This window comes from Stegastes partitus, unplaced genomic scaffold (genome assembly GCF_000690725.1).
Source record: "Stegastes partitus isolate 25-593 unplaced genomic scaffold, Stegastes_partitus-1.0.2 Scaffold304, whole genome shotgun sequence".
NCBI lineage: Eukaryota > Metazoa > Chordata > Actinopteri > Pomacentridae > Stegastes > Stegastes partitus.
In genome coordinates, this window is record NW_007578035.1 from 425,869 (window position 1) to 452,573 (window position 26,705).

At 41.5% G+C, this 26,705-nt stretch overlaps 1 protein-coding gene and 1 long non-coding RNA gene across 2 annotated transcripts in view; one reads left to right on the top strand and one right to left on the bottom strand.

Moving 5' to 3' along the window:
- LOC103358336 (zeta-sarcoglycan) overlaps window positions 1-26,705 on the top strand; it is a 169,547-nt gene that overhangs the window by 50,445 nt on the left and 92,397 nt on the right. The gene's annotated exons all lie outside the window — the stretch shown is intronic.
- LOC103358335 (uncharacterized) lies at window positions 685-16,255 on the bottom strand. The gene is made up of 3 exons (XR_520247.1): window positions 16,135-16,255; window positions 11,039-11,041; window positions 685-695 (listed from the first exon to the last, which is right to left on the bottom strand). It is a non-coding gene; the product is annotated as an uncharacterized LOC103358335 (long non-coding RNA).

Here is a 26,705-nt window from a genome sequence, read left to right on the forward strand (position 1 = left end):
ACTCGGACACTTTGTCACTCTATATAGGGCAACCCTTCTGACACAGTGTGTATATGTGCTTGAGCGTATGTATGAATAGCAGCAGAGGGTATTGACTTTAATAGTGTCACAGTACCACAAACCCATTGTACGGGTGCATTTGTGTCAAATAGAAGGGGGCTGGACGGGTGGGAGATGCAATCGCACAGCAAGAGATTAATGGTATGATGAGGTAGGAAAGAAAGACATTGGTAAGAGATCTTCTCTTTCTCTAAATAATGTCAGTGCTTCTTTTTATCAGACATTGTTGTTTGTTACATGGGATAAATGAACCATTATCAGTTCACTCTGTGCTTCTTCTGCCACTTACTGTGTTGGAAAACATCTGCAGGAACCTTCAACACCATTTGAAAGCACCCAAAAGCATTAACCTGGAAACAATAAAAAAAACAGTTGACTGCTGTGTGAGCATTATAACACAGACACACGTTTATATAGAGATAATCACGGTGAGGAGATGGCATGAAGTGATTTGAAAGGTGTTGTTAAATGAGTGAAGGTTGATAAGGAGAAGACAGAAAAGTGGTAAGGAAAAAGAACAAAGGCAAGAAGAAAAGTAGAAGTGGCTTGTAAGAGGAAGGTAAAAGGACTGTTGTGCTTATACAGTTATGAATGAACGGGATGAGTGAGAAAAGCCACAGGCTGTCTTCAGATCTCTGAATTGTGATTTACATTTTTATCAACATTAGAAAGCAGTTGAAAAGGCCGACATGTAACAAAGGTTGTCAGCCGACTTTGCACCAACATTGTTGTAAATATAAAGTAACCCCAGCCTTTATTTATTTATTTATCCACCACTTTTGGTTTGTTTTTGCCGCAATTTGTCTTTTTTTTTTCATATTAAGGTTATTTGAGGCACATTTCTGTAATGAAAATTAGATAATAAAATGTTAAAATATAAAGACATTTGTAGATTTAGACTCCAGGATTCACACTTCCTGTCTAACATTATGAGAAGTCAGAATTTTATACTGTGACATTATTAGAGGTAGTGCACACGGCAAACGTTACACACCTGTTCACTGTGCATTTGAACATATATTATATTAAATGTGAATGGAAATGAATAATTGATATGTAAACCTAATACTAACTGACATAAAGGAGACATTTTTTTTCAGCCTCAGTGTATTTATTTATTTTTTTACTTCACATTATATAGTTTCAATTATGCCAGGGAACTTGTAGTCAGTCCACACATTTCCATGTGACTATCTAACAAATGAAAGCTGACATTGTGTAGGAAGCATCTCTCACTATACAGGTATTTCCCACTGGATTTACAGTAATTGCTCACTCACATAGACGTGATTAACACAATTTAATTCCATCCAAGTGCATTACTTTTAACACGGCAGTGAATATTACATCGCCGTCTAAGTCTGAGCCCTGAGAATGTTTAACGAACAAACTTCGAGCTTTAGCTGTAAATCATCTCAAGATGTGAGCATAGCAGTTTGATCAACCATGAAAAAGCATGTTGTCTAAATTAAATCCCTCGATAGAATCACTTGCATATGTCTAATTTATATCTTTTCTTTTCTCTTGAATGCATCCACACGCAAAAAAAAAGCAAATAAATAAATAAAGAGACTGTACAGTGTGTACTTTTCATGCATTGTGGTTTTGTTTCCTGCAAACCTTCACACTTTTGTGATAGCAGCGCGTTTGTGTGCGCCTGTCTATACGTAGTGTGTGCTTGTGTGTGTATTCGACAAGGATGTGATTGTCAACCGTTGCGTTTGCAAGTCCGTGTGATAACGTGTGGTTAAGGTTTTGCGTTCATCTGTCTCAGTATCTATTGATATTGTCTGCCTCCCAAATGCTTTTTTTTCCCCCTTTCCGCTTTATTTCGACTGTGTGAAGAAGCCAATGCACGTCTCTGCATGTGCAGGTTGGTGCGTGCGAGGCAGAGCTTATCTTCTTACATGAAAGAAAGCAGCAGGTTTCCTCTAAAATTTTCTAAACAGCAGGAATGCTCTTATTTTGATATTGACAGTCGCCACGCTTTTACTGTGAAGTGTAGTTGCATTCGGGGAGGGGGGGGGAGCATACTGAATCAGAAGTATCCACTAAACTCCCCGAGGACACAACAGTCTACTGCTTGTTTTGTGAAGAGACACACTGCGGAGGGATGGGGGATACAAAAGAGAGAACCACAAAAAGACAGAAAAAAAAAAAACTGAGGCAAGTAGAGAAGAATGAGATGGTGAAGAATAAGGGATGTGAAAGGGGAATTTTATAAGAGCAGGGGTCTCACAGCGGGGAACTATAAATGTTCCGTAACATTGTTTGGCAGTGGCTGGGCTTTACAGATTATCACGATGGTAGCAAACCAAGAACTCCATCAGAAGCATCAATAATTACAGAGATTGCTATACCCCTCGAATGTCAATAAGAGTGTCACTAATCAGCATTCAGTAGGAATATATCTAATCAACAGTGTGGGGATGTAAGATTGATTTAACCATCTTCAGAACCACTTTTCCATTGTTATCACATGACTACACAAAATAAAATGAACTTCATTCAAGTGCTTTAGCCAACAAGGTCTCATAGACTCACAGAGGACACAGAGGCAATAACTCTAACCCTGGGTCAGAGTTATAGCTGAACTCAGCCCTGATCCTGCATCGGGACACGAGTGAGCATAAATAAAAGTAACAGTAGTCATTAACATCAGAGAGCACTAAAAGAAACGTGAAGTTGACAAAAAGCGCACTTCCTGCACTGATTCCAGTACAGCTGTAGTTAACTGACCTGTCATGTGGTGGATGTAGACTCACAATTACACCAGAAATACAGTTGTGTACTCCACGAACCCATTGAAATGATACCGTGCCATTAGCCACGACTGCGTTGACAGAAAGGGAGACACAACACACTCGCAAAACTGAAGAGGATCCCTTGGGCTTGGATAAGTGGAGGAGAATATGAGTACTTCTACACGGAGAATGAAGGCAAAGTGGAAATGAGAGATGGTGATAGAAGAGAAACTTACAAAGGTGGGGAGAGATGAGCCATGGAAAACAGAAATAAATGATGGGAAAAGACAATATTTTGGTGCACATTGGAGGCATCAGTGCAGTCTAGGGATGTGAATGAATAAAAGTGGATATAGGCAGAACAATCCTATTTGGTTTTGTTCACACTCATATGTTATATATATATATATTACATCACACAATGTTTTGGGATATTAATGTATTCATATTAGTCTTCAATAAACCATTATACTATTAATGAACACTTAAGTGCAATAATAATTGCTTTCATAAATCCAACAATGGACATCCATCCATTATCTGTACACCGCTTAATCCTCACTAGGGTTGCAGGGGGGGTGCTGGAGTCTATCCCAGCTGACTTAGGGTGAAGGCAGGAGACACCCTGGACAGGTCACCAGTCTATCACAGGGCTACACTTAGAGACAGACAACCAAGCACACTCACATTCACACCTACAGACAATTTAGAATCACCAATTAAACTCAACATGTTTTTGAACTTGTGGGAGGAAGCCGGAGAACCCGGAGAGAACCCACGCTGCACGGGGACAACATACAAATGCCCCCACCGGGACGCGAACCAGCGACCTTCTTGCTGCGAGGCAACAGTGCTAACCAACTGCGCCACCTTGCAGCAACAATGGACATGTAAAACCATAAACAAAACTGAAAAGACAAACATTGTAAACACCATTCTGTTCCTCCAATGTGACATTTGCAATTGTGCGACACAAAGGGTGATCAAGCAGTGAGCCATAGGCTAAGGTCACACAAATTCAGTTTTTGCATATTGCAGGAAAGCAAAAGACAAGTAATGCTTTATATATATATATGAACTACCTTAACATACCAGTCAAGAAAAAAATAAAATAAAACAAATAATCAAAACTGAACAATGCCACCGGAATGTATGCTTTGCACTATATTTTAATTTTTTAATCAGGTTTTGCTTTTTCCTGAAAACAAATAATTAAAAAAAAATATATTTGTATGAAATAAATATTGCATGCATTTTGCCGCATAGCGAAGGATTTAAGACAAAACAGGGAACAAACAAGTGAAAGAATTACACTTTACTCTGTGACCAGGACTCGTCATGCATGCACTGGTTATATTCACGATGGTTTGGTGTCCCCGTGGTCATGGGTGTAGGTATACTTTATTAATCCCCCCCAAAAATGGGCGAGAAATGTTTAAGCTCCCCTTTTAAATTCTGAGAAACTAAACTGTGGAATAGATGTATAGAACTGTAGGAGAAAGGAGGAAAGCATGAAGATGACATCTCTCCCACGCAGCCGTATTACGCTTTATTCAAAAACATCACAGGCTCGCACACATACACACATTTTGCATAATTGGGGCCATCCCCCAGCAGTGCATTGTGGGAGAGGTAAATGGAACATTGTGACTCCCAGTGAGAGCTAAATACAGAACACTGCATATAAACTACATACTAACAACAACAGCGACACAGTGAGAAATTAGATTGGCTGGGTGGGTTGGAGGAGACGGGGTGCAGGAGAGAGAAATATAATTGTGGACTAGAAAGGGAAGGTATAAAAATAAAAAAAAATAGAGAGAGAGGGAAGAAAAGGTGGTTGCAATGAAGTAAAGGAGTAAGAGGGAGGCAAGCAGGCATAAACAGGTAGAGGAAAAGTTATGAATATAAGAAGAGTTTTCATAGAGAGACAAAGGAAAGCAATAAGAAAGACAGAGAACCAGAGAGACCTGCTGGAATACAGGTGCATAGATTGCACTTTCTGGCTTTTTTTTGTTTTTAGAAATATGGCGGTGTTTCACATTTTAGCACGGTGGCCTTGATTTTGATAAATGCTGTAGGGGTCAAACGGTTTAATCACAGTGTTGTTTTGTTTTGTTTCACCTGCCCTACAGGTAAATGGATTACTGTGTAGTTTGAGTGTGAGTAATTTTGGCAGAACAAACCTTGCCGCAAATGTGTTTGGATTATATTTTTTTGTAATTTCGGGGTGGGGGCGGGTGGGGGGTTGCTTTGCCTCGGCAGTAGCCGTTTTCCGGCCCCAGCTCCTCCACATGCTGAAGTGTCTTTAGGGCAAAACACTGAACCCAAGGATGCTCCTGATGCCAGGCGAGCATTGATGCATGGGTGTTTGTGTGCATGGCTGTAAAACACACTGTAAAGCACTTCTCAGAACCTATCTCAGGTTAAAAGGCTGTCGGTGTGTGTGTGTGTGTGTGCGTGTGCTTTCAGTTCATAATCACATAACAGATGAATAAATACCCTCCCATGTAGAGAGGAAAAATAGCAAACACTGCATAACAACCAGAGCATAACTGACACAATCACCACACCATCCCCGTGTTTCAGTGAGGCGCACAACATTTCCCTCCTTGTAAGGTTCACCTAGTACATATCAAAACTGTTTGGGCAAAGAATGAAGCTGGTTACCAGCCAAAATATCTGCCAGCCAGTTGCTCGGAAGCTACCAACACCACATTCCACTGGATCGCCTCTGACAGTAAGTGCAGAGCCACATAGTGTGGAACACATCATGTGCTGTCTCTATTAAAAGATTTGGGGTGCACATTGTGGACAGATCACACTGCAACAAATGTGTTTGAGATCAACAAAAAAGGTGCAGATGCAGACAGGACAGGCTGGGCAAAATGTGTCCACTCTGTTCTTCTGGAGGCTGTCCCTTGGCAGACTAACACCAGCTCAGTAGGCTGTGAATACAAATGAGGTGTCAGATTTTGCTTATCTTTCTTGTTATTCACTAAAAATGTCAACTGAACCACATCTGTGCATGTTTGGTACATAGTTTGGGATTAATGTTAGAGCAACAACACTGACAGCCTGATGGAAACAAACAAAAAGAAAAAGTAGCAGTTGAGTGGTTTTTAGACCCAGCATTTCATGTTGACATCCTTCCTGTGTCGACTTTGTTGTTCTATAACAGCATCGCCATCCCCGCTTCCCCTCCATCACAATTAACATGGTAATTGGACGGCTTTGTCATCTCAACGTAAACATATGCCATTTTGTGGCACTTGAAATGACTGATGCTGATGTTTTTTTTTCTTGGGATGACAATCTCCTTCGGTAACAAGGCAACGTAGACTATGTCAAATAGTACAGGAGAATTGTCAAATGAGCTGTGCAGACAGGTGGCTGATGACAATGTAATGGCCTGTTTCGGCTGCACGAGAACAAGATGGATAAGGTTATGTCCCTTGTCATGATTTTAACGCTTCAGTGCCGTTCACACGCTCTTTGATTATGTCATCTTTTGTGGGTTGCAAAACAACATGGAGAGTTCAGCTAAAAGAATGTCCAGCGCTACCTTCAGGAATGACCAACTTGAAGGTGCGAATGGTCATCTATTGTACCAGAGTATGCAGAGCAAGATCCAGCTGTTGGTCCGCCATATTGTACATTTATACCAAATGCACACAAGTTGCCAGTTTTGATTGTTTATTGCCCTCGAAGCCTGTTGACATTTGGCGCCACTTTCAAATTGGATAAATCCTACATTTTGACATTACAAATTACACTCCTACCGCTACATGTTAACTGGCTGCAGTAGCATTTAATTATGCAAACGACACATGCAACAGCAAAGGGTCTTTAAGTGATCCAGTGGGGGGAGTAATTCAGGGCCACCTGATGGACTTCCTGTAACTGTCTGTGGCTGCAGTGTTTGATTTTCAGCTTGTTTTATTATATATTTTCTCTCTTTGTCTAACAGATGTTGATGCCAATAATTACTGATAGTTTTTAATCGACAGCACCATGGGGGGAAAAAAATAAAAGGTTTAATTTGAATTGAACCACCTCACGTCAAATTGAATCCATTTAGCCTATTCATTAAGGGAGACAGATAATTTTAATGTTAAGACAACAATGAAAATCAAACAAATAAGTACATTTACAAACATAATCAAAATAGATAAGGACAAAAGAATTAATCTCACCTTGATAGACTTCAAGTAAAGAAAGCAAATACAATTTGGAGGCATATGGAGGGAGACCAGGGCGACGCTTCTACACGCTGAGGTTAAAGTTCCTACTTCTGGCCTGGACCAGGTGTCTCCAGATGGTGACTCCCAACCCGCTTCTCAATGCACCCTGACATCAAGCCTGTCAGCCTTCAACTCTGATCGCCTACATGTGGAGATGGTGGGGAGGGGGGAAACAGGGGTGTCATTAGACCGTGACGCCCATCTCACAAGGCCAAACAATTAGTGGAAGTCTGCGGGCATAGATGAAGGTAACAGAAGACCCGGGTGGTCGTGGACTAACGCGGCTCAGAAGACCTGCATGAAAGCCACGGGGAGGGCGACAACAAGAGAAAGCGCTCCATTACTAAGGGACATAATGGGCTGTTCATAAGCTAGGGAGGGAGCACACGAGGGATTTGTTCACACAGCTGGACTTTTTGTTGTATGTTTTCATTGCAGTTTGAAAGTAACGCATTTATGAAAAGAATTTTCAGTGATGAAGCGTCTATTTCCAGTACATGTTACCATAATTGTATCGCCAGTGCCTACTGTACTGTATCTAAAAGCATGTATTTGCTTGGAGGACGGTTAAATTGGAAGTCAGAGGCAGTTAGATGATCTTAAGAGCAGCAGGTTTTGTGGGGTATTTCATGGCGTGTTGGTGCATTTTAATTTTTGTCATCTATCTCACGCTCCTCTACTCCCACAAAGACATTTTCTTCACACATAAATGCATACATTCACACGCAAACACTGACTCTTGCCACAAGGCCCTATAATTGTTCCCATAGGGACCCCATGACGACCTATCATCACCACAGGAGGCATGAAGAAAACTTCATTTATTCCGCTCTCTTGCTGTCCATCTCTATCTTTTTGAGTCGACTTTTCTTTTTATGTCGCTTTTATCTGGCCCCTTCTCCCTCTCTCCCCTCTCTATGACATTTCTTTCTCTCTCTGTGGCCTTCTTGCTATGTCGTTTTTGGTCTGTCTTTCTCTCTTAGTCCTGTAGTGATGCTGGCTCTCTGGAGACAAGCCTAGTTATAGCAGACTGTCTGGTTAAGGCTTCGCTTCCTGGGGAGAGAAAAAAAAAAAAAAAAAATCCCTGGCACACACAGTAGAGATAGAACAGATATATGCATGTAGAAGCAGAGTGGTAAGGAATAAATTAAGTCATGTTTTAGAGCGGGCAGCCCAATAAACAGATAATAAAAACTGCAAAACAGATGAGTGAGATTGAAAAACAGTAACAACCGCGTGAAACATAATGAAAAAGTCCAAAGCAGCGACGATTAAAGAACTTCTCTCATCCACATCCTGTAGAGCAGCTTCAAGGAATACTGGAAAATATGGGGGGGGTGGGCGAAAGTGGGAGGATGCCATAACTTTATTTTTGCCGTTTGTCAGTTTTAGATTTATTACTCCTTCTCTCTGCCTCATACTTTCTCTGTGCTTCTCCTCTGGGGACCTGAGCTAGCTGAAACTTCTCCAACTCTGGAGCTGTAATTGAATAGCAGAGAGTTCTAATGGAACATTAGGCTGTTCCCGTCTTGGCAGGCCCTATTGATTTTGACTTTGCAGCATTGTAAACAATCTGGGGTAAATGTAACTGAACGGATGCAGACCTTGGTATATAGGCTATAATTCCAGGGCTATTGCTGTGGAACTGTTGCACTGTGGCAAGTGGAACTGTTACAGTGGGGGTTTCGTTTGACTTTAATAGCGTGTTGCCCAGGGTGGCTCGCGCTTGCAACTTCTTCTGAAGAATAACTGCAGGAAATATTCTGTTTGTTTGACTTTCTGTGCATGTCTTTTGTTTGTGATAACAAAAAGAAGAGGCGCAAAGTCCAACTGTCAAGCAAAGTTGATTTTAATTGCATTTCACCTAGAGCGCGTGGCACAGGCAGGTTTCTTCACAGAATAATAGCTTCTTTTTTTGTGTGTTATCTTCTTTTATTTGTAGGTGTGTGAAGAGCAGAGAGTGACATGTTTTTATGTCCACAGCACTCTTCATCTGTGTATAAAGCTGCCCTGTTTGGGTGGTGCCTTTCATTTAAAAGCAGCTATAATAAAAATGTATATCCATTCTGTTATGTAGGTATAATGTCAATAGGACGTCTAACTGGGAGGAACATTTCATTCAAACCGCTTTCCATTTTCAGCAGCTGTATTGTATGTATTGATTGATGCATACAATCCACCTACAAAGGTGTCGTGACACGCTTTATTGAATGGCTTCCAGCAGGTAACAACTCACACAGTGAAAAACATACATTATGAACCCTCTTACATACAATAGCAATGTAGAAGACTGTGGGAGATCCTGCAGAAGTCTGAACTTTCTGAATGGACACCTTCCTTTAAATGGCTTTTCCTGAAGATCGCAGTTATCTTCAGGGTCTTGAGCATGTTGAGCTCCAGGTTGTTTCAGCTACATGTGAACTCGTCATTGTCCTGGACGGCACTGATGAGTGTTGTATCGTCCCAAATCTTCCAACAGAGCCTGACAGAGCGATCGCTGGAGGTTCAGTCATTAGTGTAGAGGGAGGCTTGTCATTGAAGAGTGGAAGCAGGGCTGATAGAGATGAGTTGGGTCAGTCTCTGGTGATCTCATGTCTGGGATGATTGTGTTGAAAGACAAGCCGAAGTCCATGAACAGAATCCTGGTAGAAGTCCCTGGAGAGGACAGATATTCTGCAATGTGATGTTCATCCTCAACAGACCTGTTTGGAAGAAGGAAGAAGAAAGGGCACCTTGCAAGTAGCCTGTTTCTATGTGGTTAGCTGTTAGACTACCACAAGGTTTCAGTCAAGGATCTGGGGCTTAGTGCTTTGTGAGTCTAGGAGTCTATCAAACCTGGTGGTCGTCTTTTAGCTACTCCGATTCCCTTGTCCAGTTTGTGTTTCTGTTGCCTGTAAGCTATCTTGTCTACTGTCTTGTAGGCTTCCTTCTTGGCCTCACGGATCTGCTTATTATTGTTGTAGACACGTTTCGCTCTAGTGGCAATGTGCATGTCCTTGCAAACGCTGACACATAATGTCACAGTGTCAGTCAGCTCGTCCAGATCAGCAGGACAAACTGATGGGCATCTTTTATTACTGTGTAGCAATGGTGCGAGGTATTTTTCTCCCTGGTAGGGCATTTTCTAAGCGTATTGTGGCTAAGGTTTGCTCTGGTAAAGTACCCAAGGATGATGATAAGGGAGTCTGGATGTGTCCTTTCCACCTCAATAATCTGATCATCCAGGTGACATAATGTCATGCTCACAGCAGCGTGCGGCGGATTATACCGACCAGAGTGACTGACGAAAACTCCCTCAGTGAATGAAATGACTTTTGGTTTATGAAGTCGGTCTAAATTTGGCGAGCAGTGTACTTTTGACACTGTGACATCGGTACGCCAGTCCTGATTGACAAAGAAACATCCTCTCGTCTTCCAGGGAGACAGCATGGTTTGGGATGAGCTCATTCAACCAGGTTTCTGTGAAGCAGAGAGCAGCAGAGTAAGAAGGATCCATATTAGATCCACAGAGGAGTCACAGCTCACCCATCTTGTTGCACAAAGATGGCAGGTTCGCCGTTTGTACACCCGGAAACACAGCCCTGATTACCTGCGACCCAGCCTTACCAGCGACCCGGCTCCCGTCTCGGTTCCCTCTCCATCCAACAGAGAGCAGCAGCTTTTCAATGACAGAAAAAATGTTTTGTAGATGTCCAAGATCAGATACAGAATTACTTAGGGCAGGGGTGTCGAACTGCGGTCCTCGAGGGCCTCAATCCTGCATGTTTTAGACGTTTCCTTCTTCCAACACACCTGATTCAAATGATCAGCTCATCATCAAGCTCTGCAGAAGCCTGATACGATCCTGATCATTAAAATCAGGTGTGTTGGAAGAGGGAAACGTCTAAAACATGCAGGATTGCGGCCCTCGAGGACCGGATTTTGACACCCCTGACTTAGGGTCTTGTCCTGTCTGTTAAAGTTCTTTTCTTCTGTAGCAGTGAGTGCAACGAAGTAGAAAGAATAAACTAAAGTAAAAATACCAACAGTCCACTATTCTATGATTTCGCCATCCAAACCAGATCTGCAACAAAGGTTATTGAATTCTCTCTTTGCATAGGCTGCACCAAGACTCACGATAACCGGCTCGGTAATTGTTAGGTTATCCTCCTGACAGACAGACTGACAAACTGACACATATCCCTGCCTCAGCTCTGCCCCGGCAGAGGAATGACCTCCTCGGGTTATAAACAAAGTCAGAGAGAGCAATGAGCTGAGGCAACCATCTGCAGCACCTTCTTGGAGTCCACTGGTCTCAGTGCCACATGAAGAGTCTTTAGTGGTGAGGGACTCAGATGCAATTTAGGTGATAATGGATGCTGTCAGAATATCAGTATGTGTGATGAATTATTGCGTACCAGCAGTGGGCAATACAGTGTTTCAATTACTGTACAAGGACACCTGTCAAAAGATTTTTCAGTCTTTTAGTGTCTGTTCTGCTCGAATGTGAAATAGTTGCACCTGGCGGACATTCAGGATTCACCCAATATAATTGAAGTGTTGATACTTTAACTGGTTCGCTCCTTTTTTTTTATCAAAAAAAAGTCACACCGAAGCTGTGACTCCTATTATGGATTTCTATTCACCAGTTTGAAATGCTTCAGGACAAAATGAGCCGCTGCCGTCTTTCACTACATTTCATTATTTCCATTTCTTATTGCTCAAAAAGGTGAACGCACTCGTCTACCATTAAAAGAACGCTCGATGTGTGGTGTCTCCGAGTTCAACAAATGTAAAGTGTATTTGATTCACGCAGCATGTCAGCTTTAGCGGGGGGACCCTCACTACATGAGCATTTCTCCAGCCTTCGGGCTGAAGTGACTGTCAGAGGATGAGAGCGCTGTGCCAACGTGTGCTGAGGGTTTGTCAGAAGCTTTTTCTGTGTCCTCCTCAACATGAAAAAAAAGACATCAAATCAGAATTCAATGCAGCCACTAAATCAAAAATAATAGAAAAAGCAGAACAAAAAGTTTATCTGAAAAAGGCTTGCAGAGGTTACTGGCTCCCGGAAAAGTGTGGATTTTTTTGATAATTTTCTTCTGAAAGCCAAAATATTGTCACGCTGTTTTCATGTGGGTGTGTGTATGTGTGTGGGTCTGACATTTCTACATATTTGCCTGTCCTGTCCATATGGGCAAATGTCCAAACTCCCGGCTGTCCAGTGTGTGCGAGTGTCTGGCATGTATGTGTGCGCCAGATGTGGTCACGACCCATGTAAAAATAGTCTCCATTAACATTTAACAGCATTTTTCAGAATGTCAGGAGAATGAAAGTCACATTGGCCCTTGAGAGGAGAGAGGAAACGAGACAAAATGAATAGGAATATTAATTCCTTGGTCTTAAAGATCACTCCATTCCTCCCTAAAGCTGCTGTCTCAGAGGTCACATCATCTAAAAGCCGCAACAAATCCCCTCATCACAAAACTTGACTGGAAAAAAAGGGCACGTCATGCCGCGCCATGTTAAACCGAGGAATTTTGATAATGCTGTCGTTAAAATAGATTGACCAAAAGTCCATCGAAAATATTCGTCCGACTTTGTTTGTCAAGCCAAATTGTACTTCTGCCTCGGAGAGTTTGAGGCTCCAAACCAAAAACCCTGCGAGCATAAGAACTGGCCAACAAAGATGGCACTGGACCATCCATATGTGTCACCCTACATACTTTGTGCACAGTGTCATAATAAAGTAAACCACTTCAGCTTACAACATGTGGGTCATGTGTCATGCAGCACCTTGACATCTTTCATCACTGGAGCTTCAATTGGTTCATTCCCACAACTGTCAGGATGCCTTTCATTTAAAAGGAAACACGTTGTCATATGTAACACCTGCATAGGGACTTTTCTTCACCTTATGTTGTTCAGCCTCGATTATTCAGAGCTGCATTATACGCTTGCTTTAATAAACAAATTCTGAAAGAGCAATACCTGCTCTCGAACGCCTCCCTTCGTCGTAACTAATCCTGGCTCAAGGCAGCACATCTCTCCACATCCATAAATGCTGCATTGCTGGCATAAAGACAGTAGTAACCATTGAGCACAAGGCCATCAGCCGTGTGCCAGCTCTCCAGTTAACATTTGATTTAGTGAACTACACACACTCAGGGTCATTCATAGTTGGCTGGGTTTCTTCTTGAGTGCTGTTTTATTTTAGCCTTTATTACCTAAACCTAAAGTTAGCTCTATATAGCCCCGTGCTTGTTCTATCCTTCTGTAACAGCCATGGCCTTGGCTATGATACGACGGCCGCAATCTATGCAAAAAGAACGAATGCAATGCTTCGCTTTAAAGCATGAAGAACTGATATTTCTCTGTATATTCAAGTTTGAACACCCTCCAATCCTGATTTCTGCGCAGTAATTGGCATAATGATCGGGCGCGCAGATAGCTTTGTACAGACAAATTTATCTTTTAGCCCACAGCTAGTTTCAACGATAGCATCAGTGGAAAAAATGAGGGCCTATATTAGGTAAAAGGACAGTGAAGACAGAGATGCTTCATTCCACAGCCAGAAGTATGCATTTACTAAAGTGTGTCAAAGCATTTGTTCAGTGTAATCGCTATGTCAAATTAAGTATGTAGAACGTATGCTCTGACATGAGAGGGATTCATGGTAACTACACTTAGCATGAATCACTGCATGATGACTGTTACTGAACAGATAAGTCCGTCTGGTGTGACCAGTGATTTAAAACGTCTTCTCTCACATGAAATCCCTTTTTTTTCTAACCTCCTCATCATTCTATGGATCTAGATTGAAAGGTTGAAAACGCCTATTTGTCCATTTACCACATATAGATATGCATACATGTTTGATCCATTGGGGATATTAAACTCCTCAGTACAGTTTTACATAATATATTGAAACCTTTACATATTCCGCCCACACGTAATTGACATTCATTTGTACGCACATTAAGTAAATTCTGGCTGACACACATTTAACATACGAGCAATACATTCTGATGCGCTTGTGCTGAAAACACACACTTACCTCCTTTAAAATATATGAGCTGACACTGTCACTACGTTCACACACACCACAGCACACACCTTGTCCCCGCAGGTATTATTTATTCACAGGTTGTTTCCAGGGGAACGGTCACAATCCACTGTGTGAAATTAATTAAGGGTGGACATTTGAATTAATTAACTGGACAGGAGTGTGGCATTACACTGCTCTGGCCTTATGACATTAAACACACACTTACACACACTCGCGCTTAAGGACACACATGCTTGCACTAAGGACGTACACACTCAGATTAGATTTAATTACAAGTGTGCAGATCATTGGCACAATGTGGATCAGCTTTAATTACATATTGCACTGTTCCTCCCGATGTGTATGTGCATGAGGGGAAGTGTGTGACAGTAAGGAGATGCTAAGTAGATCAGCTGCTTTTCAGTCACATTATTGTGGGTGCAAAGTCTTATGCTAACTCAGCTGGCAAGCGACTACTACTACTGTACAGAAACTTGCAAATTCCCAGAAGGGAATATTCCACCAAACACTTGTGTTTTGAGTGTAAAACATGCGCCCCTATAGGCTTGTAAGGTGGCACTAAAGCGTCTGTAGTTTGCAGCTTTCAGCAGGTAGAGTCAGTTGGGATTCATAGCAATCAATACATTGCGACTGTGACCCAGTTTCCCTTAAAAAAAAAAAAACAGAATTCACATATACGTAGAAACAATAATGCACTGTTCCTGTGGGATTCTTCAAACACTTGCAGTGTATTTTGAACCACTTGTTTGCATTGTGTCCACCTCGGCCCATTTCTGGAAGTTTTGAACTTACACTGTCTCTATACTTGTGTCCATCCTTGTCATGTTGTTTGTTTTTTCCATCCATCCATCCATTATTTATACACCGCTTTATCCTCACTAGGGTCGTGGGGGGCTGGAGTCTATCCCAGCCGACTTAGGGCGAAGGCAGGGGACACCCTGGACAGGTCACCAGTCTATCACAGGGCTACACTTAGAGACAGACAACCAAGCACACTCACATTCACACCTACGGACAATTTAGAATCACCAATTAACCTCAACATGTTTTTGGACTGTGTGGGAGGAAGCCGGAGAACCCGGAGAGAACCCACGCTGCACGGGGAGAACATGCAAACTCCACGCAGAAAGATCCCGGTGCCCCCACCGGGACACGAACCGGCAACCTTCTTGCTGCGAGGCAACAGTGCTACCAACTGCTCCACCTTGCAGCCCTGTTTGGTTTTTTTTCCTGATAATTTTTTCACTATTTTCATGGACATATATTGTTAGCTTGCTATGCAATAAGATGATTTTCCCATTTACAGTCCCACCTACAAATCTCTGACTGGTCATTTGTTTGCATGTTTTTTTCCCTTCTGCTGCAGAACTCCATAGCTCCATGAATTTCTTAAGCAAATCAGAGATGTGGACAGCAGTCAGGACATTAAGCACCAAAATCTACATTTTCCCCTATTTTTGTGTGTGCAGATAATTTTTATGTTAATTTGTTGCACACAAATTAGGCCTTTCCTGAAAAAAAAAAAAGCTGCTTTATTATTTTCATATTCTTTTTTGGTAGTGATTTATTATTATAATTATTGTTGCTATCTAATTTATTTGTGGCTGTTCCTTCTGCTGTCTCCTCTGCTTCACTATACTCCCACTACCAAGACCTGGAACACCATTTTGCCGTACGGGAAACATCACCCGGCCCACACACGGAAGGAATTGACAGATTGATTGCTCTTTTTTTTGATTCTGTGGGTGATGGTGCGTGGCTGGTCTTAGCTGGTGGAGCAGTTTCTCCGGTTAGAAACAAGAATCCATCACAGTAACTATTTACACAGTCCCAAGTGAATAGAGTCCAGCCTCTTAGATGGACACTCACAATATTAGGAAATACCAGGTCTGTGATGCTCTTTGATGTCCGGGGCTGCACATGCGCCACGCTGAGTGAATCAGTGTGTGCCTGCCCTTTGCCAAGAGACATGGATAACCCACTGAACCACACTGGTGACAGGGATTGGGAAATGCATTTTTTTCTTTTCTTTTTCCCATATCTAGGAACTCCCTGTAAGCACGGGTCACAAGCTTGTGCTGATTAAGCCCCTGCCCTTTGTACACACCGCCCACGGCTACAACCGATTGGCGGGTTTAGTGAGTTCCTTGGATCGGCCCTGACAGAGTTCTAGTGACTTCCTCAAGATCAGATCGGCGGTTGTGAATCTGTCAGCAGCCCTTCTCCCAAACCTCATCTTGGAGAACTGAGCAGTTTGATTTCACATGACCTTGTGGTGAATGACCCAAAACCGATACTCCCGGACCGTTTTCCAAGTGTGTGTGAACTTTGTTGGCGCAGTAGGATGATAGAATTGTACCACTCTTTCTTATGAATAGAAACTTAAGCTGTTGGGTGACAATTAACACAAAGTGAGTGAATGGCACTGAATGAAGTTCCGTTATTGCATTAAACAGTCCTAAAGTGTGACTGGGATTGTCAGGGCCCACCCATAAAAATCAAACGCTCAGCCAGTTCACTACATTCTGGCACAGGGACTCTCTGGAGCTGCTTATATATATCTGCACCGAGTGCCAAAGTGAGTGACTGACCCTTTTAATAGTTAAAATGCAATGGCCCTAGGTTTTATTACTATGTGCCAGACAGGATAAGGCTAATAATATTTTGCTAAGACCTTGTGTAAATTTCAGTCTGCAAGATCTCTGCCATGGTAAAAAAAAAAAAAAAAAACAGCCTCGGGATGAGTATCCTCATGCATTTTTAATCTGCATTTATAATCGCAGTGCAGAACTCCTGAGGTAAATGAAGGGATAACAGCTAATGGTTAAGTGCTCCAGGTCTAGTGAATAATTCGAGGGACGTACTGTGACATCAGTGCACCAGATTTGTTGATTAGGTCCCACCCGCTCCCTCTCTGCTGGTGGCTTAAATGTGGTTTCTTTCTCCCGAACCTGCCGAAACAGTGAAACTGTTGTTTGGCAGTGTTGTGTTGGGAGTGTTTGGTTGTGGAAATTCTTCAGTGCAAACAGTTGGCGGATGAGTCAGTGTGTGCAGCCGACCTGAGCTCCATTGGGGCAGGTGGAGTGCACGAATATCCAACCCCATCTAAACATATTGTCCAAGCAAAAAAAAAATCTGTTAAGTACGATGCGGTCAATCATTACTTATCTATGCTTTTAACAAAACGTATCTCTGGGGACATCTTCAAAAAGGAATGAGTAAATAATTAATGCAATACATAAAAACAGAGCTGAGCAGGGAATAGGGGGGAAAACAGTGTGGCTAAACAGAGACGTCTGCTTCTGAGTAAGTTTCATCCAATCCCTGCAGTGGCTTCAGTGTTTTTCTGCCAAACTCTCTACACGAGGATGGGTTTCTTAAGCCTTTTTTCCCTCAGAATTCAGTTTTATTCTTCATTATTAGTAACACTAGAAACACATTTCACATTTTTGAGACTTGTTTAGAGAGTGTTTCTTATTTCTGATAGGTAAATAGTTTTAGTGTGTAATATTAAGTTAGTTTAATATTCAACTAACGCTTTTCTTGTCTGGATAATTGCTGACCCTTGAAGGATTATGCAATTTATTAAACTGGATAATTGCAATTGTTGTTAGGGGGTTAGGGTTAGAGGAGCACGCCTCCAGTGTCCTGTCCCTTACTAAAGCTCAGAAGTGTTCCTGCTGGTAAAATAATGAAAGGTTAAGGTTGCCCTGACACAGAGATCCTCTTTCTCTGAAGCCACCAGCAGCGACATAGCAATAGATCTGTCCCCGTGAGAAATCCTGTGCTTTACACAAATGCCAGCCAGGTACAGCTGAGGTAATAACTGAAGATCCCCTTCCCCCTTTTTAGATGTTGGAGCTTGTTGCCATTATAGAATAAAAAAGGCCAATTACTAAATGCCAAAGCAATGGGAGGTTTCTGTTAGCATCACATGCTAAAGAAGAGAAACTCCACAGTGCAGCCAAGAATTCTCCGGCCAGGACTAAAGTGGAAACAGGGTAGCTCAGGTTCGTGAGCCTGTCATATGCAGAAACATACATTTTATACTGTGTGTTTTCAAATGACAGCACACGAGAGAGTCGTTGAAAATGCCCTCTTAAACTGTGAATCCAAAAGCCAGAGATGAAGAGACACTTGATGATCAAATGGATTCCATCAAAGCCTGCCTGGCAAACAAATCTGAATATTTGATTGAACTCGTCTCCTAAAGGCCCCATGTGGCTGCTTCACATATTAACAGCAACTACCAGCTACATTTGGGAGAAATGCGCTGATGATGCTGCCCTTTGCTTTGCATGTTACTCTAAGTTAAACTAAATCTAATGTAAAGCCTAACGACTATAGGACTTTACAGTGTATTCAATGACCTTAAACACAGATTCATCTCTAAACCACAGAGGCCTGCAAAGAGGACTGACATACACAAGAGCTCAGTATAATATAAAGTATATATAATATACCATCGGCACAGAGGGAAAAGAAAGAGATGAGAGGTGCTGCAGTTTGTCATGGGCAGCATATGATGCAAAGGCAGCTATGAAGAAGGACAGGGCGACCACTGGATGAGTCTCCAGGAGGGTAGAGACCCAGATTGAATATACATTGAAACCGTGAAGCAAATCTGATGGACAGTCATCATAAGGAGAGACTAAACCGCATAGAGAAAGAGGGACACAAAGAAAGGAAGGACTTGAATCCTCAAGATAGCAGACAGTCCAGCCATCAGCAGTCAAAGGAAATTGTTGCAAAAGAGGTCAAGGCTGTGAATTTGATCCATATTTATGTATATGTGATCCATATTTATACTGTATATATCAGAGATGCTTTTTGAGTTGCCATAAAATGAAAATCTCTGCATAGATCTCAAAGAGGTAGCGCAGAGGGGAAAAAAAAAAAAAAAAGTAAAGGACAAAACAAGTAAGTAACACACCAGAGGGAAGTAAGATTAATGACTTTGCACTGGATAGAGATCAAAGCAAGATGTAACAAGGATGTAAATAAGCGTGGGGTCGTCAGCTGCCTGGACAATTTAGATTTCATAACTAATTGAAGAGAGGACAGTTTAAATAGAGATCAAGGAAAAATGAAAAGAAAAAAAAAAAAAGACAGCGCAGGAGAGATGAAAGAAGTGTGACTTTGTTCTTCATCCTCAGAGAATACGCTGCGTACACAAGCTTTTCCTGCCCCCATCTCGGTCATATGCTTGGACATTGTTTTGCTTTTGCAGAACTAATGTGGCTCATCTTTGTAAAGTCTCAGCTCCGAGAATTATTTCCAGTCCTCCGCTCGTCTCGTCGTCACTTTCTTATCCGTGATGCAGCCTTTAATTTCCTGTTCTACGGTTGGGAACTAGTTCCAGGCATGTCTGTGCCCTGCCATAGTGCCCCTGATTAATTAGTTGTTTTAACATGCCCTCACCTTTTAGCACCTCCCCTTGAGAAAATGTCTTAAGTACTTTCATATTTCGTGCTTGACGGCAGAGAAATAGTTAGAAACTGCGATGTGTTTAAAAGGAACACCTGCTTTTTAAGACTTGCAGGCGTTATCAGAACAGAATTTGCTTTCTAAATATATAAAAACTATATTGTACCTGCAGAAGACTTTTTTTTTTTTTAACATCACAATGCAGTCTCCCGTTAGATAATCACCTCCCTTTGTTCGGCCTCTTCAATGTGAACCAGATCGCCGTGTCAACAATTGCTGAGATTAGCATCCGCCATCATTGCATAGGAAAGCTTCAACAGAAAATAATATAACTTAATACTTTATACATTTTTTGGTGACCAATAGACAAGTCATGACATCAGCCTTTGTGCAGCATTTAAGCTCTTCTCCTGCATTATTTAATGCTAAAAACCTAAAAACTCCTCTCTGGCCATCAAAATTACACATTTAGATTATATTTTCCATTCTGTGTAGATCTCTTAGTCTGTAAAATAGCCACCTCCTGTTTCTCCATCCACCCCACGGGATTGTTTCCTTAGATGTGTTATGTATGGATGTCTGATATTTAGATTGGTACACTGCGGTTCCAAGGCAGCAACGCTTACCCCTGGCTTATTTTGCTTATGATGTGTTTTCTAGTGTGTTAAAAAGCACCCTGTGGACCTGCTAACAATGTTTGTTTGATTGATTGGATGGCTGTAATTGTAGGGGGTCTTCAGGATCTTTATTTGGACATTTATAATGTTTCATTTTGCTGGTGTTTCACATATAATGAAATGTATTTAACAGTAATAAATGTACTCTGTGTAAAATATATCATGTAGTGAATAATAGCTTCTTCTCAGTGGAGCTATTAATTGATTGAGAAAGAGCTTTCAATGATGTGCCTCATATCATTGACAAATAAAGACCGGCTTGGCAGAATGATCTAAAGAACCACGACGTTACATGCAGTCAACAAAGTCAGAAGTGTCTGCTCTACAACAGGCAGCTCTCACCTGCGGTTTGGTCATTCTCAACCGCAACCTTCACCTGGATGGCAAAGAAAACCAGTTTTATGAGGGAGAAATTGAAAGGGGAGTAACTTATGAACAACATTTAACTGAGTGACCACTACACACTGTAATTACATCCCTCATCTACACACCAACAGTATTTTAGGTCAGTAAGGGTGTGGTTTTTATGAACGCTTTCTGAGGTGAAGATTTTTAAAAACTCTATTTGTCAGTTTCTGATTTATTTATTTATGTTTTTAAGCTGGAGAAAATATCTATCTAGAAAAATATCCACATTAGTGTGTACAAGGCGGTACAAGGTGGTGAATGTTGTGGCTGATAGAACAGTTTAGAAACAAAACTTCTGCTGAATTAGTAAAAACAACTTGTGTTATTAGAAATGTGATGATGTTGCAGTTATGTTTTTTTTTTTTTCATTTTCTCTGTTTTTCTTTTTATTTTATGTTCCCATGTATGCAAAAATGGGCTGCAAGGTGGAACAGTGGTTAGCATCGTTGCCTCACAGCAAGAAGGTTGCGTCCTGGTGGAGGCACCAGGATCTTCTGTGTGGAGTTTGCATGTTCTCTCCGTGCAGTGTGGGTTCTCTCCGGGTTCTCCGGCTTCCTCCCACACAGTCCAAAAACATGTTGATTCTAAATTGTCTGTAGGTGTGAATGTGAGTGTGCTTGGTTGTCTGTCTCTAAGTGTGGCCCTGTGATAGACTGGTGACCTGTCCAGGGTGGCCTAAGTCAGCTGGGATAGACTCCAGCCCCCCATGACCCTAGTGAGGATTAGGCGGTGTATAGACAATGGATGGATGGATGTGTACAAGGCCTAATACGGCATTTAAAAAATTCTCCGTTTGAGTCTCCTATTGTGTGCAGACGAGATGCCCAAACGCAGAAGAACATTTTTTATTTTGCCAAATCTCCATATTAATGTGAACAAGCGCTAAGATTGATGGAGAGTTTACCTTTTCCCGCTCCCTTCTCCTTTTCTTCCCACTGGGAAAATTGTTCAGACACACACTGATATTTTTGTTGCCCTTTGACTGGAAATAACATTCGAAAGGAACACAACGAGGCATTGTATCATCTTCTTCCCTGTGGGCCCATAAACATAGCAACAGGTAACTCAGGACAGTAACCTTCAGCTAGGATGCTACAAATATGCATTACTGACCCAAAATTTATTTTACTCCTCGAGCATTCATAGGTCAGCATTCTACGTGTATGAGAGACTGTCTTCATGCTAAAAGTGACAGAATTGCATTGATTTCACACAACCAAACAAGCTTAATAATCAGATTGTCATGTGGAGATTTATTTTTATATGGTGAGGACGTTTATGGCATATTAAGGTGTAAAAGTCTTAATAGTCAGTTTGTTTTATGCACCATGTATGCTTGAGATAAGTAGTGCTATTCATTATGTTGGGTTTTTATGCCTTGTCAAGGTCAATCTGTTTTAAGTCCTTTACTTTGTCACTCAGAGAAACTGCAGTGGAATAAATAAAAAGCCTTTATATATATGCAACTCTTGTCTTTGGTCCTCTGGTCTTTCCTCAAGTACCATTAACTCTCCTCCTCTTTTTATTGGCAACTATTTCCGAGATGTATTCATTTCTATTGTATTCTTGTCTGTATGTGCTTCTACATCTACCCTAGAAACCACTCGTGTTTGTCTCTTGTGTCGTGTAAGTTAGCTCGTTTGTGGAAATCCTGTAAATAATCTTCATTGTTGCGCCACTTTATATGTATGCAAAGTCAGAGTATCACATCTTACCACTCAAACCCATCATCATGGAGAAACGGTGGTCAAGCCAACTGCTGCATCTCTCTGGTCCCTTGACATGGAACAGAAACTCAACCTTTTTCATACCACCACATAATGACACCAGGCTCACTGTATATTATAGAAAATGAATGACTTCCAACAGGTTGGCTTAGCTCCGTGACTCGCTACCATATCATGTCCTTTTTTTTTTTTTATCACATCTTACCCGTCAGACCAATTCCCACTTGTTGCTCTCGCACTCTCCTCTCATCTTTGCAAACTGTTCCCATGTCCCATTTTATGCAATGTTTTGCCATCAAGAGAATCCACTTCATCTCTCTCATGTCCCGCCCTTGTAAACCATCCCCAGTAATTATGAAGGCAGCTACTCGACTGGGGATTTCATCACATGGCTGAGAGCTCTGCAGAGAGGCCAACATCAGGAAATCCCTGTCACAGCAATGAGACACTAACAAACCACATAAGACATACTGAACTGCGAGAAAATGAGCCAAAAAGCCCGGAGGAGCTTTGATTAAAGCCTCAGTTTGGAAACCAAACGATAGCACAAAGGTTGCCCTACTAAAGGAATGTTAGAAATGAGGTTTGAAAAAACAATTATTTTCCTTGCCTTGATTGTCTTCATGTGAAGAGTGATAAAATTGCACGGAATTTGCATGGCTAAACAAGCTTAGTGATTTATCATTTTGCAGCAAAAGAGCTAATTGTTACACTTGATTGGTTTTTGGCATCGAATAAATTTTCCAAATCCAGCAAGATAAACACTCTGAAACTTTCAGTTAGTCAGAAAAAAAAAAAAAAAGTTCCAAAAAAAATCTTGCAAATTCTGTCCAACTCTGTCTTCAAAGTGTTTCTAAGCAGACAAAGAATTGGACAGCATTTTTTTTTTTCTTGCACAATTTAACAGGATTGGATCTTTTATAGAAAATAGGAACATGAAAACTCTCACCAGCCTTAAGTCCCCAGTGAATCATGCTATTCATTTTGAAGCAGCCACATCCTTCCAACGCTGCTTCTTTAGGGAGGGTGAGAGAGGATGGCCCAGCATTCATTATTCAGCGGTTATGACCATGGGATAACAAGATAGTGGGGTTGAGCTGGATAACAGTAAGCGTTGAGAGGCGAAGGGAAGGGATTTAATTGACTGGCCACTTTGGAACACATGCTGATGCATTCAGGCACTCAGAATTTCACACTCCACCTCCTTTGTACATCAATAACTAGTAAAACAAAAATTGCCCGTGTTTAAGGCTTCATCTTCGTCCGTGGTGGTGCTACTTCATCCGACGCAACTGCACTTGTCCTGTGATGCAGATCGGGCTTGAAAAAGACACACTTGAGGAAAAGGATAAAGCTCTTTAGGCTGGTAATAGACCAGTAATGTAAGTGTTATTTATTTTGTGGTAGCTATGATAGCTATCTGATCTGTCTTGCTTTGATGAGACGGATTGCCCTGACTGCTTAGAGGTGACAGGGTTAAATAGAGAAGTCTGTATAGCCATTAAAGAAAAAGAATGGGCTTTACACACACACACACACACACACACACACACAAGAGGCCACATAGGGGTTCAGTACAAATGAAAAAGGATCTGCTATGATCCCCTGGAGAATTGGATGGAACAGAAACGGCAACAAAACCACATGAAGAAAGAAATACTAGAACAAAAAAATAGACGTAATAAATAGCATCACATGTTAAATTAAATGTGAAATACAGTATCAGTGTAAAGATTGCAGCTTGGAATCTCTAACTTTGCAACACCCGTCTCCAAACCGAGTAACAGGAAGTGTTGGAGCTCCGGTTATGTTGGAGGGATGAGGGCAACAAATGTTTTTATTTGACCTTTATTTTACCAGGTGAAAATGTTTGAGAACCATTTCTCATTTGCAAACATGACCTGGCCAAGAGGCACCAGCAGGAACATGGAAATTACAGCAAAAGCATTTGATTTATTTACAGTGACAGTGGTAAGCTGAAGCCAATGGAAATAGAAACAAGAAGGAAAGGCAAAGTCAGCGTGTGTGTGTGTGTGTATGTGCGTATGCGGATGCTGCTGCTGGACTCGGAAACTGACCCTGATCAATAATCTATTAGCAGCAACACATGTGCACGTGCAGGCGTGAATACACACAGACACATGCACATATAGACACATGCAGGTGAACAAAGTCAAATATTGTCACATCCGCCGTATCGTATCATCAGACAGTGCACACTTGCACAACTTCTCCAGAGTTAACTTATTCCTCTTTCACCTCAAGTATTTGTACCACGGGGGGATATTTCACAGCAAATGGAGCATTGCAACTTTATCTACTCCGCGCTGCTCTCCACGTCCATCCTCCTCACTTATCTTGTCTCTTTTCGTCCCCTCAGCTGTGCCACAGGACGCAGGACTTGAGGGAAAATGTGCTTTCTATAGACAAATATGGTCACAATCTAACCGTAGACATTCGTTCGTGCTGATACGGTTGTTCTGTGTGTGTGTGTGTGCCGAAATGAGATTTCTAAATGTAATACTTAAAGCCTGTTAATGTTTAAACACAAACTGCATACTTAATAGTGTTTCATGAGTAAGCACAATGACCTGGAGTGTGAGTGTTCCTATATGGAGTATATTGTGACTGCAGAAGAGTGATACAGATCATCAGAACATCCCCAAAAATACTACAGCTGTCTTTCTATGTGTATGGAGACAGCATTATACCAAATAATACCAGTCCAACCCTCAAAGATGAGCCAAAGGTGGCAGTAAAGTAAATTTAAAAAAAGAGTTTGGAGTTTCTACCAGGCACATAGTTGTGTCTTTTTTATTACCATTCTTGCTGCAGAAAACCTTCCTATTTCTCCTATTATCATGTCAATGCCACAGTAGGACTGACGGCATCCCGGGTTTGTAGGCTTAAGACCATTATACAGAAATGGATTCCAGAGCTCCAATCTGAAATGTTATGTATAAATCCCTCAGATGTATTTTTATCTCCAAGCTTTCAGGTGCAAGGTATCATTTGTGAAAGTTATTGGACAATTTGAATTGAAATGAATATGAAAACGCATGGATAGAAGCTCTGAGCAATTTAACAGAGGCTACTGCAAAAAAAAAAAAAAAGAAGCCATTTCGCATGTTTATATTTATTCAGAAACCATTCAGATGTTGGAGGGAACGAGGTGAGTCAAATCATTCGGTGGCAGCCACCTCCTGAATCAGCTGAATGCACATAAGGAAAAGTGAACATATCGTCTGCATACGGTGTATTTTGACTGTTTTTTTTCAACACGAACCACATATAGGGATCGATATTTGGAATGAATAACCTTCAGTTTGTAATGCGCTACTATAAAAGTGACTCCTCTAACTTCAATCTCCTGTAGTGTGTCTTTCAGGCCTTGCATTTTTTTTTTTTTTTCTTGAGCTGTGTGACTTTGTTGACTTGTCCCTTAAGCACCATACATTATCACGAAGAAGCAGAAAGTGGAGAGCTGATGTAGCGGCTTCAGTTTATAGATCTATTTGGTGTGTCTATCTCTAAAACAAATGCTCTGCGGTTTTACCCTCCTCTGCCTTCCATCTCTATCGCGCTCCCTCTCCTCTTTTTCCCCTCTCTCCTCGTTTCAAGATTTATCGCTCTGCAAGCCTGAAGCCTGGAGGTCCCTGCTTACCTCCACCTCCTGTTCCCACCTTCCAGCTCTTTCTTTCTTTTTGCCCCCCACACCCCTTTTCTCCTCATCCACAGACCCCACCCATCTTACTTTTTCCTTTCTATTTCTGTGGCTGTTTTCAGCTTTGTCCCTGTCTGGGGAAAGTGCATTTTGTTATTTGGTAGCAGTCTGGCACAGAGACACAATGGAGTCTCTCGCCTTTCAAAACACTATTAGAACGGTCCATTAAAATAGTTTTTATTTCCAATAATAAAAAAAAAAAACAACAACTCTCCACTCAGAAAACTCAAGAATGAAAATAAAAGACATTTGTTCTATTGATCCCCGTAAAATCTGAACATCGTACAGTTTTTATTTACGTGGTTTCGCGGAAGTTTCCTTTATTTACTTTAGTCGGAATTGTTTTTGGATTACAGTAACGCAGGAGATAGCCGGTTTATGCAGGGTTTTTTTTTACAACGCTACAGTGCAAGGCTCTGAATCTTTAGATGAATCATGAAGTGATGGCCTGGAGGGAATGAAAAGACAGCAAATTATTTTTCATCTTGCAGGAGAGCTGGATTAATGGTTTCAGTTGTTTTAGGTGTCTGGAGGCCCACAGAAAGCACACACCTTGGGTTGTAGTGGGGGAAAAAAATAGAGGCTTACTTTGCTGTATATATAAATATGAAAAGCATAACCATGTGTGGGCAGAAACTGCACACACATA